This window comes from Panthera onca, chromosome D2 (genome assembly GCF_046562875.1).
Source record: "Panthera onca isolate mPanOnc1 chromosome D2, mPanOnc1 haplotype 2, whole genome shotgun sequence".
In the NCBI taxonomy this organism is placed as follows: domain Eukaryota; kingdom Metazoa; phylum Chordata; class Mammalia; order Carnivora; family Felidae; genus Panthera; species Panthera onca.
The window spans coordinates 70095475-70111018 of NC_138349.1; positions in this window are offsets into that span (position 1 = coordinate 70095475).

Below are 15544 nucleotides of genomic sequence, written 5' to 3' on the forward strand. Positions count from 1 at the left end.
GTGGTGGGGGGAGGGCACCTTGGAAGAAAGGGGGTCTGATTAAGACTGTTTGAGTTTATAATCTAGTTGGAGTAAAAAACCTCTGAATCATCGGCAACCCCAAAGTTCTGACAGCTCTGAGAACTAGGGGAATTCGCAAGAGACACATCACACCAAGAATAATTAAACGACCAGCTGCAGGTGGAATGGGAACCTCAGACAAAGCAGAGGTCAGAGGGAGCAGGGCATGGCCTCCTCCCTGTGGGGACTGAGCCAACTTTGGAGAGGAAAAGCAAAAGGAAAAGGCACCACAGTCAGGAGGCCCTATGAGCAAAGTCATGAAGAAATGGAGCAAACAGGTTTCTGAGGACGGTGGTCATTAACCCAGTAGGTGAGGAAAGTTCACTTAAGGCAGATGGCAGATGAGGTCAGAGAAGCTTATAAATAATATAGGGGTCATTAGACATCTATGCAGGGAAATCAAAATACTGGAACAACTATTTTACAAAGATTAATCTAGTATCAAAATATAGAAAGGGGGGGGCGCCTGGGTGGCTCAGTCGGTTAAGCGTCCGACTTCAGCTCAGGTCACGATCTCACGGTCCGTGAGTTCGAGCCCCGCGTCGGGCTCTGGGCTGATGGCTCAGAGCCTGGAGCCTGCTTCCGATTCTGTGTCTCCTTCTCTCTCTGCCCCTCCCCCGTTCATGCTCTGTCTCTCTCTGTCTCAAAAATAAATAAACTTTAAAAATATATATATATAGAAAGGGGACGTCGGCCTCTGTGCTGACAGCGTGGAGCCTGCTTGGGAGTCTCTGTCTCTCTCTCTCTCTCTCTCTCTCTGCCCCTCCCCCGATCTCTCTCCGTCTCTCCCTCTCTTAAAATAAATAAATACACATTTTAAAAATATAGAGAGAGAAAGGAGGGGGAACACAGAAAGAAGAAAGAGAAAAATTCTGGGAAGCCCCTAATGTCACCCAAACCCAAAGCCCTGGAGAACTGGAGACAGGAAGGAGCGGGGAGCGTAAGAGTGACATCAGAAGAGGAAAGATTCGGGGTCCGGGTGACTATAGAAGACAGAAGGAGAAGTAAAGACGATGTGGAGACTTTGAGCCTCTGTATTTCTAACTAACATGGTGGGACTTCCCATCAAAGCTCCCCCAGCCGCCACTATTGTTAGCATCCAAATCCTGCCTTCAAATCAGCCGGATCTTAGGAGTTGACTGAGCTCTGAGGCAGAGCCTGGGGGCAACCGGGCCTCGCTGGTGGCTGTTTTCATTGGGATACATTTCAAGCGTTCTAACGGAGACCAAAAACAATCGGGACTTAAAGCAGACATTGATTTCTCTCTCCCGTAATAGTTTGCACCTGTGAGAGCCCAAGGCTTGTACGGCAGCCTCCTGTGTCTAAGACCAGGTTTCTCCTTTCCAGTCGCTCTGTCATCCTTAAGGTGGTGTCCTTCCTGGCGTTCTCCCAGCTGGCCTGCTCCACCCCCTCCATAGTCTAGGCAGCAGGATGGAGGAAGGAGTAGAAGGAAATCACTCTCCTTCCCTTTAAGGATATGACCTCGACGTTGCACAGCCCTTTGGCCACACCTTAGTATGTCCACACCCAGGGCCAAAGGAATCTAAATGAAAATCGAGGGGCGCCTGGCTGGCGCTGTCAGTTAAACATCTGATTTCGGGTCAGGGCGTGATCTCACGGTTCATGGGTTCGAGCCCCACCTCAGGCTCTCTGCTGTCAGCACAGAGCCTGCTTCAGATCTTCTGCCCCCCTCTCTCTCTGCCCCTCCACTGCTGGTCACAAATAAATGAATAGACAGATAGATAGATAAAAATGGAGTCTTGATCCCGGACAACCCTGGTGAAAATCCTATTGCTGTGAAAGAAGAAATGAATGCATATTGGAGCTTCACCTGCAGGTACCGTTACAGAAACACTTCACCTAAAGCAATAAATCACACCTGTTTTTGAGCAGTGTGGGAAGAATTGCCCAAGAAAATGGTGGTACCATTCACGGAAATAAGAGAAACGAGGAGGAATCCCAGCAGGGGAAGTAAGATGATTAATTCATCTTGGGATGTTTTCATGGGCGCCCCAACGAGTACTGGATTGGGGCCACGAGAGACCTGACACCATAGCTCAGGGGAGAGACGGGGGTTGGAAACTCAGGTGACAGCCATGATGGCAGAGACCAGGAATGCCTTCCAAAGAGACTAAGAAGGATGTGTCTTATCCGGGACTATTTAATGGGCTTCAGTTACAGTACTGGATGTTCCTAAATGGCTTCCAGAAAGAAACTAAATCCTTCTCTCCACGGGGATTCTTTGTTCCAAATGGCACAGTGCTTAACCTTGGGAAGAAAAAGGGTTCCTTTTTTCTATTGAGTCTGTATTTGAACCCTTGATGGACAATGACTTCTTAGTAAGCAAGCCGGCACCTTCTTGATGTCGGTCCCTCTTAGCCTGCACTGCTGGGAGGGAGGGCTCAACACAAGAAGGGAAGTGTTGAGCATTTCCAAGGCGCCTACCATCAGATAAGCTGCCCTTTTTCTGGCAGTCATCAGCATTTTTGAGCATCCTGAATTTTTCATCCTCCATTGCATAGCCGTCCATTTTTAAAGTGTTTGCAAATAAGTAGGATCGGGGGTCAAGTGGATTGGGAACCAGCACCTTCACCTGGCGACAGAGATGGATGGATCTCCAGTCAGTGGGCATGAAGTTGGCTCCAGAATATAGAGTGGCCCCCTCTTCCAATCTACTCGGCAACGTTCTAGCTAAGCTGGGGAGCCAGCCACCCTCCCCTCTAGAAGATAGATATAAATGTCAAGCGCTGAAAGAATGTGCACAAAATGTGGCAAAAAGAAAGAGAGAGAGAGAGAGAGAGAGAGAGAGAGAGACAGTATTCCAACCCACAAATCTGTGGAAGTCTCTCACAATCACGGCTGCAAGATCACTATTTTGTCCGATGACTTTCTGAGCATCAAAAGATCGGGTTTTATATCGAGTTATTCCTGTCCTGAAGCAAGATCAGAAACGTCGCACAGGGGGTTTAGATTCGTCTGGGGTGCAGGGTAAAGCAAGAGTGCAGTGAAGTCAAGGCAATGCTTAATGGTTTGGGTTTCTTGCCAACCAGCTAGGTACAGTTGGAAGCTAAGTAAGGCCATGCCTATTTTTAATAGCTTTGTGAACTAATGAGGCAAGAGTCCTTAAGAGGCACCTGATGTCTTTGCCTCCAGCACAGAAGGAAACTAATATTTACTGAGTATGTATTACATGTTAGACACTTTACATATGCTATCTCGTTTATCGTCCCAACAAGCCTAAGAGACGGGTTTTATTACTCCTACTCCACAGGTGGGGAACCCAGAGTTCTGAGAGATTAAGTAACTTGCCCAGGGTCACACAGCCAATTAGTTGTGTGGCCAGGATATGAGCCCAAGTCAGTCTTGATTTATGGATACATAAAGGGGAGCAAATTATCGTAAAGGAAATATACACAGAATTTTTTATTAGAAAATGTTATATAAAATCTTGACAGTAGGGTGGTTCTACAAAATGTTGTCTCTGTAGATTAGAGAGATTATAAATCTATGTTAAAACTGAACTAAATGAAAATGGACAAAGTAGGGGCGCCTGGGTGGCTCAGTCGGTTAAGCGTCCGACTTTGGCTCAGGTCATGATCTCACGGCTCATGGGTTCAAGCCCCGCATCAGACTCTGTGCTGACAGCTCAGAGCCTGGAGCCTGCTTCAGATTCTGTGTCTCCCTCGCTCTCTGCCCCTCCCCCACTCACGCATATATATGTGTGTGTGTGTGTGTGTGTGTGTGTGTGTGTGTGTGTGTGCGCGCGCTCCCTCTGTCTCAAAAATCAACCTTAAAAAAAATAAAAAGAAGGAAAATGAACAAAGTAAAAATATAAATTACGTGTGACACCACATGAGCTTATTAAAAGAAATATGAAGCCTTATAAATAAGGTTAGAAATCTAAAAATATCAAAAGTCAGTGAAACTTTAAAGCATGTAAAATTCTCACCCACTGTTTGATTGGAGTGTAAGTTCAGGTGTTTTTCTGTTTTGTTTTGTTTTGTCTGGAAACTGTTTAACATTAGCTACTAAAGCTAAATATAGACCAGCCCTCTGACCCATCAGTCCTACCTAAATACCCCAAGCAAAATAGGTGTATGTGCCCACCAGATACCTGAGCATTTATAGCAAGTTTATTTGCCACAACAAAAAACTGGAAACAACCCAAATGTCTGTTCAGAGCAGATGGCTATTTCTTGCCTTTAAGGCCTTTCATGAGTCCCTGTTTTACTGATCCGACTTCATTCTCCATTCCTATTATTTAAAAGATCACAGTTCCAAACTGGTAAGCTTTGCACTCGGTCCTGGTGGGAATGAATCTGTCGGTGATTCTGAACATGTGAATCTGGCGGTGATTCTGAACATCGGGGCAGCCCGGGTCAGAGGCTGAGGGAATGAGAGCAAGACTTGGGAGGTAATTAACTACCCTGGGAGGGTTTGTGCATGTTTACATTTCAAAGACTAATAAAACCCGGATCCTTTCCTCCTGTTCCAAAGGGTTGTAACAATCCCAAAACACCAATGTCGTGGTGTAAAGAGGAAAGGAGTCAATTCACAAAAGGGCTCATAAACATGTAATCATGTACAACCTCACCGATACTCAAAAAACAAAAAAAATGCAACCAAATCCAATACGACTTTCTTCTGTTCGTCAATTTAGCAGGGGGTTTTTAAATTTTTAAATATCAAGTGTTAGAAAGGTGAAGGTAAGTTTCTCCCAAACTGGGGATAGAAGATACTTTGATAATAAGTTATTAAATGTCTTAACTCACACGTACCCTTTGTCCCCTTTTAGAATTATCCAAAGGAAAAACTAGTGGACCCATGTGACAATCACAATGCCAAGGGCCTCATCACGGGGTTGTCTTTGATAGAAAAGCCTAATAGTTCAACAGTAGAAAGTTGGTTAAATACATGATGGTATGTCCATCCACTTTGAAATGCTGCAGGAAAATATTCAATGACATGAACAATATTCACGATATACTGTTAAATGACGAGCAAGTTATAAATGTTATCCAAAGTATAAGAATATATACATATATGTGTATTTATATAAATATAAATAAATATATATATATATACACATTTATAGAAGAACACTGGAAGTCTCCATACTGAATAATATTATAATAATATTCCATATTATTAATATAGAAATAGAAATATATATACACATTTATAGAAAAACACTGGAAGTCTCCATACTGAATAATATTATAATAATATTCCATATTATTAATATAGAAATAGAAATATATATACACATTTATAGAAAAACACTGGAAGTCTCCATACTGAATAATATTATAATAATATTCCATATTATTAATATAGAAATAGAAATATATATATACACATTTATAGAAAAACTCTGGAAGTCTCCATACTAAATTGATGACAATATGGAATATTTAAATTTCCTTCCTTCTGCTTATCTACATTTTCTAAGTTTTCTAAAACGAATTCTCATTACTGCTGGATTAAGAAAACCAATAAACATTAATATATTTAATAACATAAGGGAGTCAGCTGAGAACTGGATGCAGCCTAGTGGCTCCTGGGTAGGAGGACCATTGTCCTCCAGCTGCCCGACCTGCTTCCCTGGGGCCCAGAAACAGCCTTGCCTCCCCGCCTCCCCCACCGCCTCCGACCATTGAGCCTCTCAGGGCTTGAAACCCACAGCTAGTCTCCGCAACGGTGGGCGGGGCAAGAAGGGAGGGAGCTTCTGATGCTCCCGGGGGCTGGGATGAATGTGATCCCACCAGTATCTGCTGGTCCCCCAATGCTCCCTATACACACTGGGCAGGTTTGGCAGTATTAATAGACCAGTTCACTATGGGTTACATAGGTGTAAGCAAGCTGGCGACCACCTCACCACAATGCACGACATCGTTTCTATGAGAGTACCTTCCAGGTCCCAAACACCTGACTTCTTGGCAACCTTTGGCTCCTAACACGCCTGTAAACTGACCACTTAGAATTTACTGCTTTCGGTAACTCGGAACGGTTCAATCACAGGCAGCAATGAGGATTCCTCCAAGAAGAGCTGCTCTCAAAGGTCTTGCTGCCCACAGCCACCTCTTGCTACGGCCCTCAGTACCAGCCCTCCGAGGGAAACCCACAACCTGTAAAGAAGATCCAGAGCTTCATTACAACAGGATCAATGAGTGCTCACTGACCTTTCAGCCTCTGAGTCTAGTGGACATAAGGGCCATTTACTCTGCCCTAGCCACCACCTTGTCAGTGACCATTAATGCAACGATGACACCACGTGACTCCATTGGGGTTGTTGTCTCGGGAGGCTTCGTGCATCGACTGGCAAAGCCATGCTAAGGTCAGCACCATAACTAGGAGCAGAGGGAGCCTAGTTTGAGCTAAACTTTGCTGTCAGCTCCCACTCATTCTCGCAGAGTTGCGATATTTACCTCCAATTACTGGATCTCCGACGCCACCCTTCCGCCTCCCTCGAGTGGCTCTTGCAGGGCCACTCACCCACATAAAAACAGAGACGTTTTTCTTTTTTCCCCCAAGGAGGGAACTATGGAAATGAGGTGGGCAGCTGTGTCAAAGTGAAAGGGACAGGCGACAGGAGGCCTGCACAGTGGGGTTTTCTGCCCACTGCAAGTGTTGGGCATGGCCTTGTAAACCAGTCCCTTAGATTTTTTTTCCTAGTGACTGTCAGTTGACTGGTCAATGCTTCAGATCTTAATTTCCTTAATTGTCAGATAATGAATAGATCTATACCGACCCATCAGCATCCTAAGAAAGCCCCATTTTATCAAAAGAGGGAAGGGAAGGGAGTTATTATTTAGACTCTGAGGAAGGAATCCCTGAGGCCTCCTTTAAGTGTTAACATGTCTCCTACACCTGGTTTAGAATGGCTTATTGAGAGGAAGGCCCAGGTTAAATCAGGGCCCTCAAACAGCCCTCTAGACTAGAACGCCAGCAAACTATGACCCAAGGGCCTTTTTGTAAATAAAGTTTTATTGAAACACAAACGCCCTCATTTGTTAACTGTTGTCTATGGTTGCTTTTGTGCTACAAAGGCAGAATTGAGTAGTAGCAACAGAGGCCACGTGGCCTGCAAAGTCTAAAGTAGTTATTCTCTGGCCCTTGGTAGAAAAAGTTTGCCGACCCTGGTCTAGACAGTGGAGAGCTGCTGGACCCCATCCTGTTGCCCCAGGGCATGGCCCCTAATAGATACCCCAACGCCCACATCACAAAAGCAGCCCACTGCTTTTGGAGGAGAGGTGCACAGAGGTTGGGACATAGGGAGTTTAGGGGAGAAAAAAGGGGGAGAGAGGGAAAGACAATTTAAGATCTTCAGAAACACAGAAGGCATCTCAAAAAAAAAAAACATAAATTCTTAAGAATATATAACTAAATGTACAAAATTACGATCCCAACCTAAAGTTTTAGCTAGTGCCTAAATCTGAGCACATCTGTTACAAGCCAGCAGGCATAATAAAAATCATAATAAGAATAATGAACCACCTTGTATTTCTAGAGTGACTTTGTTCTAGCAAGTTCAAAGCATTTCCTTCTCACCTTTCACCTGCCTTCGTAACATTTATGAGAAGTGTTGTTGGACTCACTGAACAGATGAGAAAATGAATGAAGCTGTAACAAAACTGGATTTGAAGTCTCTTCACTTCAGATGACCATATAGCTTTTTGTCTGATAAGCCCTTTTGTGAGTGAATGGGGGTGCAATTAATAATTACTCTTAGACAACAGGTGTGAACCAGAACTGTCCTGGGCACCCATTGATTCTCACTTTGAAAACTATATTCCAGGGGCACCTGGGTGGCTTAGTTGGTTTACTGTTCAGCTCTTGATTCAGGCTCTTGATTTTTGTGAGGTCCCACTAGGTGTGAAACCTGCTTGAGATTCTTTCTCTCCCTCCCCCTCCACCCTTCCCTTGCTCATTCTCTCTCTCTCAAAAACAAACAAACAAAAAACAAAAAACAAAAAAAAAGCAAAAAACACAACCCTGATATTCTAGAGAAAAACTGGAATGAGAAAACTTCAATTTATATGATTTTTAGCAAATCAAATACCACCAAACTTATTTCTTGGGACTTTGGAATATAGAAGACAGAGAAAAGGAACCTCATAAGCCTCCTAGAATCACAACCTTCTAGAATCCTAGGAAGTGGCTGAACGGCTCAGTTCCAGGCCTGGGACCACAAAGTGATTCATCCATCACCCTGTCATTTGGACTTCCAAAGCAAGAAGCATTCTGAAGAGAGACGGAAGTAGAGGCAGGAAAGCAATACCTGTAGCCAAAGGAGCTTTGAAACCCACGAGCAATCTTGACCTTCATGGCGGCCCAGGCCCAAAGCCGAAAGCTTGTATTCTTAGACGAGTGGGTGAAGTGTTGGCAACTAATTCTTTCAATTCTTCTTGTGTGTTGGTCAAGAGAGAGGAAGGAGAGAGATATGGGGAGGGGTGGGTGTTACCAACCTTTGTTGGCTATTCATCTTTGTCCCTTCATGTCACACAGGAGACATCCCATACATGTTTGATGAGGGAATGAAGATATAATGCCCAAGAATTTTTTCTGCGATGAAAAGTCACAGATCCAAGAAGTTCAGAGAACCCCAAACAGGCCCAACACACACACACACACACACACACACACACACACACACACACACAACCACCTGCCATGTCATAATCAAACTACTGAACACTCAAAGATAAAGAGAGAAATTATCAAGGCAGCCAGGAAAAAAATGACTTATATAAGGTGAGAAATGATAATAATTATAGCTACTGCTTGACCAAAACCATGGAAGCCAAAAGACAATGCAGATATATCTTTACAGTAGTGAAAGGAAAAAACCTGTCAACCTAGAATTCTATTTCAAGCAAAAATGTCTTTCAACAACAAAAGCAAAATAAAGATTTTTCAAACAAGCAAAAGCTGAAATGATGTATTGAGGCATACCAGGTCTGTAAGAAATGTTAAATTTCTTCAGCCAGCAGGAAAATGATGTCAAATGAAATTCACAATCTCAATAAAGGGAGGAGTGGAGAAGAGTAACAGATATGGTAATATGGGCTCAATGTTTTAAAAACATTCTGTTCCTTAATATATAATTTTTTATTATTTAAAGCAGAGTTCACAAACTATAGCCCACAGGTCAAATCGTGCCTGCTGCCTGTTTTTGTAAATAAGATTTACTGAGGGGCACCTGGGAGGCTCAGTCAGTTGAGTGTCCAACTCGTGATTTTGGTTCAGGTCACGATCTCCCTGTTCATGAGTTCAAGCCCCATGTCAGGCTCTCTCTCTCTTCCCTCCCCCATGCTCTCTCTCCCAAAATAAATAAATAAACTTTTTAAAAAAATTTTAAAAAATAGAGGCGCCTGAGTGGCTCAGTCAGTTAAGTGTCCAACTTTGGCTCAGGTCATAAATAGGCCTAGATGGATTAAAATAAAAGTAAAAGCCTGGGAAAATACATGGTGTATAGACAACACTAATTTTAAAAGCTCAAGAGTTTCTATTTATAGCAGACAGAACAGACTTCAGGACAAAGAATATTATCAGGGATAAATACGAATGTTAAGGTGTATGGGGGAGGAAGAATTGAGAAAAGGGTGGTCAAAAGGTACAAACTTCCAGTTACAAGATAAGTAAGCCCTAGGGATATAACGTACAACATGGTAACTATAGGTAACATTACTGATTGATGTAAAGGAAAGTTGTTAAGAGAGTAGATCCTGAGAGTTCTCATCACAAGGAGACATTTTTGTTATTTCCTTGCTATCGTATCCACATGAGGTAACAGATGCTAACTAAATCTGTCATGGTAATCATTTCACAGTATATGTACATTAAACAATCATGCTATCCACCTTAAACACATACAGTGATATATGTCAAATATTTGTCCGTAAAACTGGAAAAAAAGAAGATGTTCTATTATGACAAATGGATCAATGCTTCAAGAAGCTATAAGAAAGCCGATACAGTTGCCCATAATAATAGAGCTTTCAAAACACAGAAAGCAAAAGCTGATAAAAAGAATAAATAGGGGCAGCCGGGTGGCTCAGTCAGTTAAGCGTCTGACTTCAGTTCAGGTCATGATCTCACAGCTCACGGGTGTGAGCCCCGCATTGGGCTCTGTGCTGACAGCTCCGAGCCTGGAGCCTGCTTTAGATTCTGTATCTCCCTCTCTCTCTCTGCCCCTGCCCTGCTCATGTTCATTCTCTCAAAAATAAATAATAAACTTTTTTTAATTGTAAAAAAAAAAAGAAAGAAAAAATTGACAAATGCAGATTTATAGGAGATTCCAACATTTTTCTCTTAGTAATTGCTAGAACAAGTAGACAGGAAAATCAGCAAAGATGTAGAAGACTTCAACAACACTACCAACCAACTTGACCCAATTGATATAGAACACGCCATCTAAAAAGAGAAGAATACACATTCTTTTCAAGCATACGTGGAACATTCACCAAGATAGCATTCTAAGCCGTAAAACAAATCTCAATAAATTTTAAAGAATTGAATTCATACAAAGTATATTTTTCTGATCACAATAGAATCAAACCAAAAATTGACAGACAAAAAAATGGACTATAGTCGACATTGCCTACAGTGTAGAAAAACAGCATTCTCATACATGGTTGACAAGACTGGAAATTAGCATAACCCTTCTAGAAGTTAATTTGGCTCCATTAGAAGTTAATTTGGTACCAGGAACTTACAATGTGCATCCATTTAATCCAACTGTTTAGGAATTACGAGGAATTTTAGGAATTATGCTAAGGAAATAACCATGGATGTGGATAAAACTTAAATGCCAGAAGGTTCAACACAGTATTATTGTTAATAGGCAAAAAAAAAAAAAAAAAAAAGTGTGCATAGGGGAGGGGCAAGGTATCTTAAATGTCCAAAAATAATAGATTAAATAAACTTTTATGTAGTCATATAGTAGAGTACTATGCAGTACTTAAAAATATTTTTATAGTGGGGCACCTGGGTGGCTCCATTGGTTAAAGGTCAGACTCTTGATTGTGGCTCAGGTCATGGTCTCACAGTTTGTGAGATCAAGTCCTGCATCGGGCTCTGTGCTGTCAGCCTGCTTGGGATTCTCTCTTTCCTTCTCTCTATTCCCCATTCATGTTCTCTGTCTCTCTCTCTCTCTCTCTCCCAAAATAAATAAACATTAAACATTTTTTTTTAATGTTTATTTATTTTGGGAGAGAGAGAGCATGAGCAGGGGAGGAGCAGAGAGAGAGGGAAAGAGAGGATCCTAAGCAGGCTCCAGGCTCCAGACTCCAAGCTGTCAACACAGAGCCCGACGCGGGGCTCGAACCCACGAAACACGAGATCATGACCTGAGCCGAAGTCGGACGCTTAACCGACTGAACCACCCAGGCGCCCCTAAATAAACGTTTTAAAATAAATAAATTAATAAAATATTTTATAGAAAAATACTAGCATGGGAAAATGTTCCCCCTAACATATTAATGTGAAAAAGGTAAATATATTATGAAACAGTATATACAGCATATCCCCAAAGTGTGTGTGTGGGTTCATGTATGTAAAAAGCTAAAGGACATACATCATAATGTTAACCTCAATTATCTCTGATCACAGAGTAACCGACAACTATAAACGTCTCCTTTGTGCCTCTCTATATAAAATCCAAAATCTTTGGAATTAATACGTATTGCTTTCAGAATCGGGAAAACAAGTTTTATTTAAGAAACACTTTTCTGTTATACCCGGTTAGAAATGCAACGTATTTAAACTCAAGTCTGCTGCTACATTAGGCAGAGGCGCAGAAGTTTCGTTTCCTTTTTATTTGAATGAAACAAGTCTGCTAATAATACAAGTCTGTTACGGAACAAAGCCTGCTAATAATAACATCTGGGGTAGGCGTGGGTAGGAAGTTAGAGAGAGAAAAAGAGAAAAGAGCTACTAAGAATCGGGAGAGGTGCAAACAGTGCAAAGGGGGCGGGTTGAAATGCCAGTTTAAGCCACAAAGATACACGCACACACACACACACACACACACACACACACACGGGGGAGGGGGAGACAGGAGACAGAGAGAGAAACAGAAAGAACAAAGAGAGAGAGCACTTTGGCCAGCAGGTCTGAGGAAGGCCTTCCTCCTACGTGTTCATGGCTCCCTCCAGCAGAATCGCCTTGCGACATCGTGGGACTAGCCTAGCTCTGCCCAGACACACACCACACTTACCGCTACCAGCAGAGTCTCTCCGTTAGGTTCAAGAGGCACTTCCTAAAGAGAGAATTCGCCTTGTCCCTTTTAAAAATGGGAAGCCACTTGGACCAGTGAGCTGATAAGCCCTCTACACTTTCATGTGAATTAGTCGCATCAATATATTTCGGTGTGCTGTAGAAGAGACATGGAGTTATAAGAAAAAACCAAAAAACAAAACGGTATCGGGATTCCTGGGCCTGAGAGAATCTACAGGAAGCTTACACTTCCCCTAGAATGAGCTAACTTATGAGACAGCCGACTTGGAGGCAGGGGGATTCGCTGACTTACGAGACAAGGACCAAAGTGGAAAGATGCAGAAACATGGCGGGGGGGTGGGGGGAGTGGAGGGACTCGGACAGAGGGCTGTGGTAGTGAAAATATTTCTGCGAAATCTTTGAGACTCCTCCCTTCACAAGACGGAGGGTTGACTGCCTGCCTCTTGGGTGGGGGCAGGATGCAGTTACTTGCTTCCGAGGAATAGGATCAGGCAAAAGTGGCAGGGGGTTTCAGGGAGCAGGTTGCAAAAGGCACAGTGGCGTCCTTCCTCCCCTCCCCTCTTGCTCTCTCTCTCCCTCTTCCTCTGTGCCCTGCCCCACTCACTCTCTTGTCTCTGGTCACTTGCTCTGACGACAGCCAGCTATCATGTCATAAGGACACTCGAGCAGTCCTCAGAGAGGCCCACATGGCAAGCCAACCGCATGTCAGTGAGACTTTTTGGAAGCAGTCTCCCACCCCGGTCAAGCCTTCGGATGACTGTAGCCCCGGTCGACAAACGGACCCTGTGAAAGAACCTGAGCCAGGATCACACCACAGGCCATGCCTAGGTTCCCAAGCCTTGGAAACTCTGTGGTCGCTTATTTGTTGTTTCAAACAGCTACCGCCCGGGATGTATTTTTGCACAGCTAGATAACGAATACAAGAGAAAGAAGGGAGAAAACACAAAGACTGGGTAGGCACTGGACTGTATGCTTTTAGCTTGATTTCAGGTTCACTTCCTCCCCCCACCCCCCAACATCTTTTGCCTGTGTTTGAGGAAAAGAAAGACCATGAACTGGGGCACCTGGGTGGCTCAGTCAGTTAAGCGTCTGACTTCTTCGGCTCAGGTCATGATCTCACGGGTCGTGGGTTCGAGCCTGATATTGGGCTCTCAGCTGTCAGCATAGAGCCTGCTTTGGATCCTCTGTCTCCCTCACTTGTGCTCGCTCTCTTTCTTTCTATCAAAGATAAATAAACATTTTTTTTAAAAATACAGTGTGGGGCGCCTGGGTGGCTCAGTCATTTGGGCGTCCGACTTTGGCTCAGATCATGATCTCTCAGTCTGTGAGTTCAAGCCCCGCGTCAGGCTCTGTGCTGACGGCTCGGAGCCTGGAGCCTGCTTCGGATTCTGTGTCTCCCTCTCTCTCTGCCCCTCCCCTGCTCATGGTCTGTCTCTCTCTGTCTCAAAAATAAAAAACAGTGAGCTGTCACAGGGAGGCACAGGGAGGCGTGAGGAATGCACTCCTTGCTTCAAAAAGGTCTCCATAGCAGTCGAAAGGCAAGCATGTTTTATTTTCTAGGTCAGAAGTCAAATGTGGTGTCTCTTTGGAGACAGAGACACTCCCAGGACACTGGGGAGAGAAAACTCACAGAAGAACCCAGCATCCAGCCTGCTGGTGACCACTCTTCCTACCACAGCACAGTTGAGGCACCCACAGCCCCACCCATTCATCTCCTGGATCTCAGACACTCTCCCGACCCAGCCCTGCTCAGGCCTACATACCCCATCGTGTGTATTTCAGTTCAAGATGCTACCGAGGAGTAACGAGGAAGATGAACGTGAACGCCAGCAGGGAATCCAGCCAGCATATGACTGCCCACCCCAGCACAGTACATCAAGACTGGTCCTTCTGCCTGTCAGTCCCAGATCGAGTGTCCGTAAGTCCTAGACGTAATCATCTGCAACAGACATGCAAGGACCTGTGCTATTACCCCTTATGCTACAACAAAGCTTCCCTAAAGACCAGCTCCCTTGTTCTAACAGCCCTGTCGCTTTCACAAACGACTACAGTCTGCATCCCTCTGCTCTTTTCCTTCAAGCTTCAGAAACTAAATTAGGACCCAGCTTCAATAGCTAGTGCATTTAGGTAATCAAAATGATCTGGCAAGCCCATTGATTTCTGACAGTTCAGATTTTACGAACAGAAAGTCCAGAGACATTGTGCTCTAGGAGTTCAGGGTAAGAGCCTGGAAATTGGTGAGTACGTGGGGCTCCCTAGCCTCCGTTTGTGAAGAGGGCAGAAACCAAACCCCGGGGGGTTTGGGGACAACGCTGTCCTCCTGTCCAGGCTGTGGGGCTTCCTTCCTTCTCCACGGTGGAAATCAGTCCTGCCTGATCAACCACTCAGGCAAGTCTAGAAGCAAGATCCAGGAAATGGGAGCGGAAACTAAATCTACACCAAAGAGCATTGTTAAAGTTTTAGTATATCCATTCCAAAGACAGGAAAAAAATGTAGTGATTACCTATACTGTGCCCGGCATTGCTGGGTGTTGGGGCTGCCGAAAAAGCACCTGGGGTTTCTGCCCTTAAGGAACTGGCTGTCAGCTCATGATAAACCATACAGGAATACAAAAAGCACTGAAAAGAGTGACTGCAACCACCCGCTTTGTAGAGCAGACACGTTTGAAGGATGAGTAGGAGTTTGCCAGGAGTCAAAAAAGGGCTTTGAAGGATGAGTAGGAGTTTGCCAGGAGTCAAAAAAGGGCTTTGAAGGATGAGTAGGAGTTTACCAGGAGTCAAAAAAGGGCTTTGAAGGATGAGTAGGAGTTTGCCCGGAATCAAAAGGGGAACAAAACCATGGAGAGGCCAACAGGTGTAGCATGTTTAGGGGATTTTGGAGCAGAGTGACCAGAATATAGTGAGATATGACGAGGTTGGAAAGGAAAGGGTCAGAGTTTGAAAGCTTTTATGTACCATACTAAGTTTATGTTTTACCCTTTTTGACAGCCTGGCATTTAGTCTGCTCATAAAATAAAGATCTTAACTAAAGCCTTGGTTCTAAGCTTTATCAGATCCCTTAAGGATGAAAAGTGGCTTTCTTATTTCTTTCCCTTCCTTTCTCTTATTTTTAACCTTTAGTGAATACTTTACCCACCATGATTTCTTGTTCTCTCTTACCCTGACATGCAGCTGCCTAACAATAGAACAATTCATTTCTTTATTTCTCAATATTGACCTTTGGAAGGTTTTTAGGTTTTTTAAAA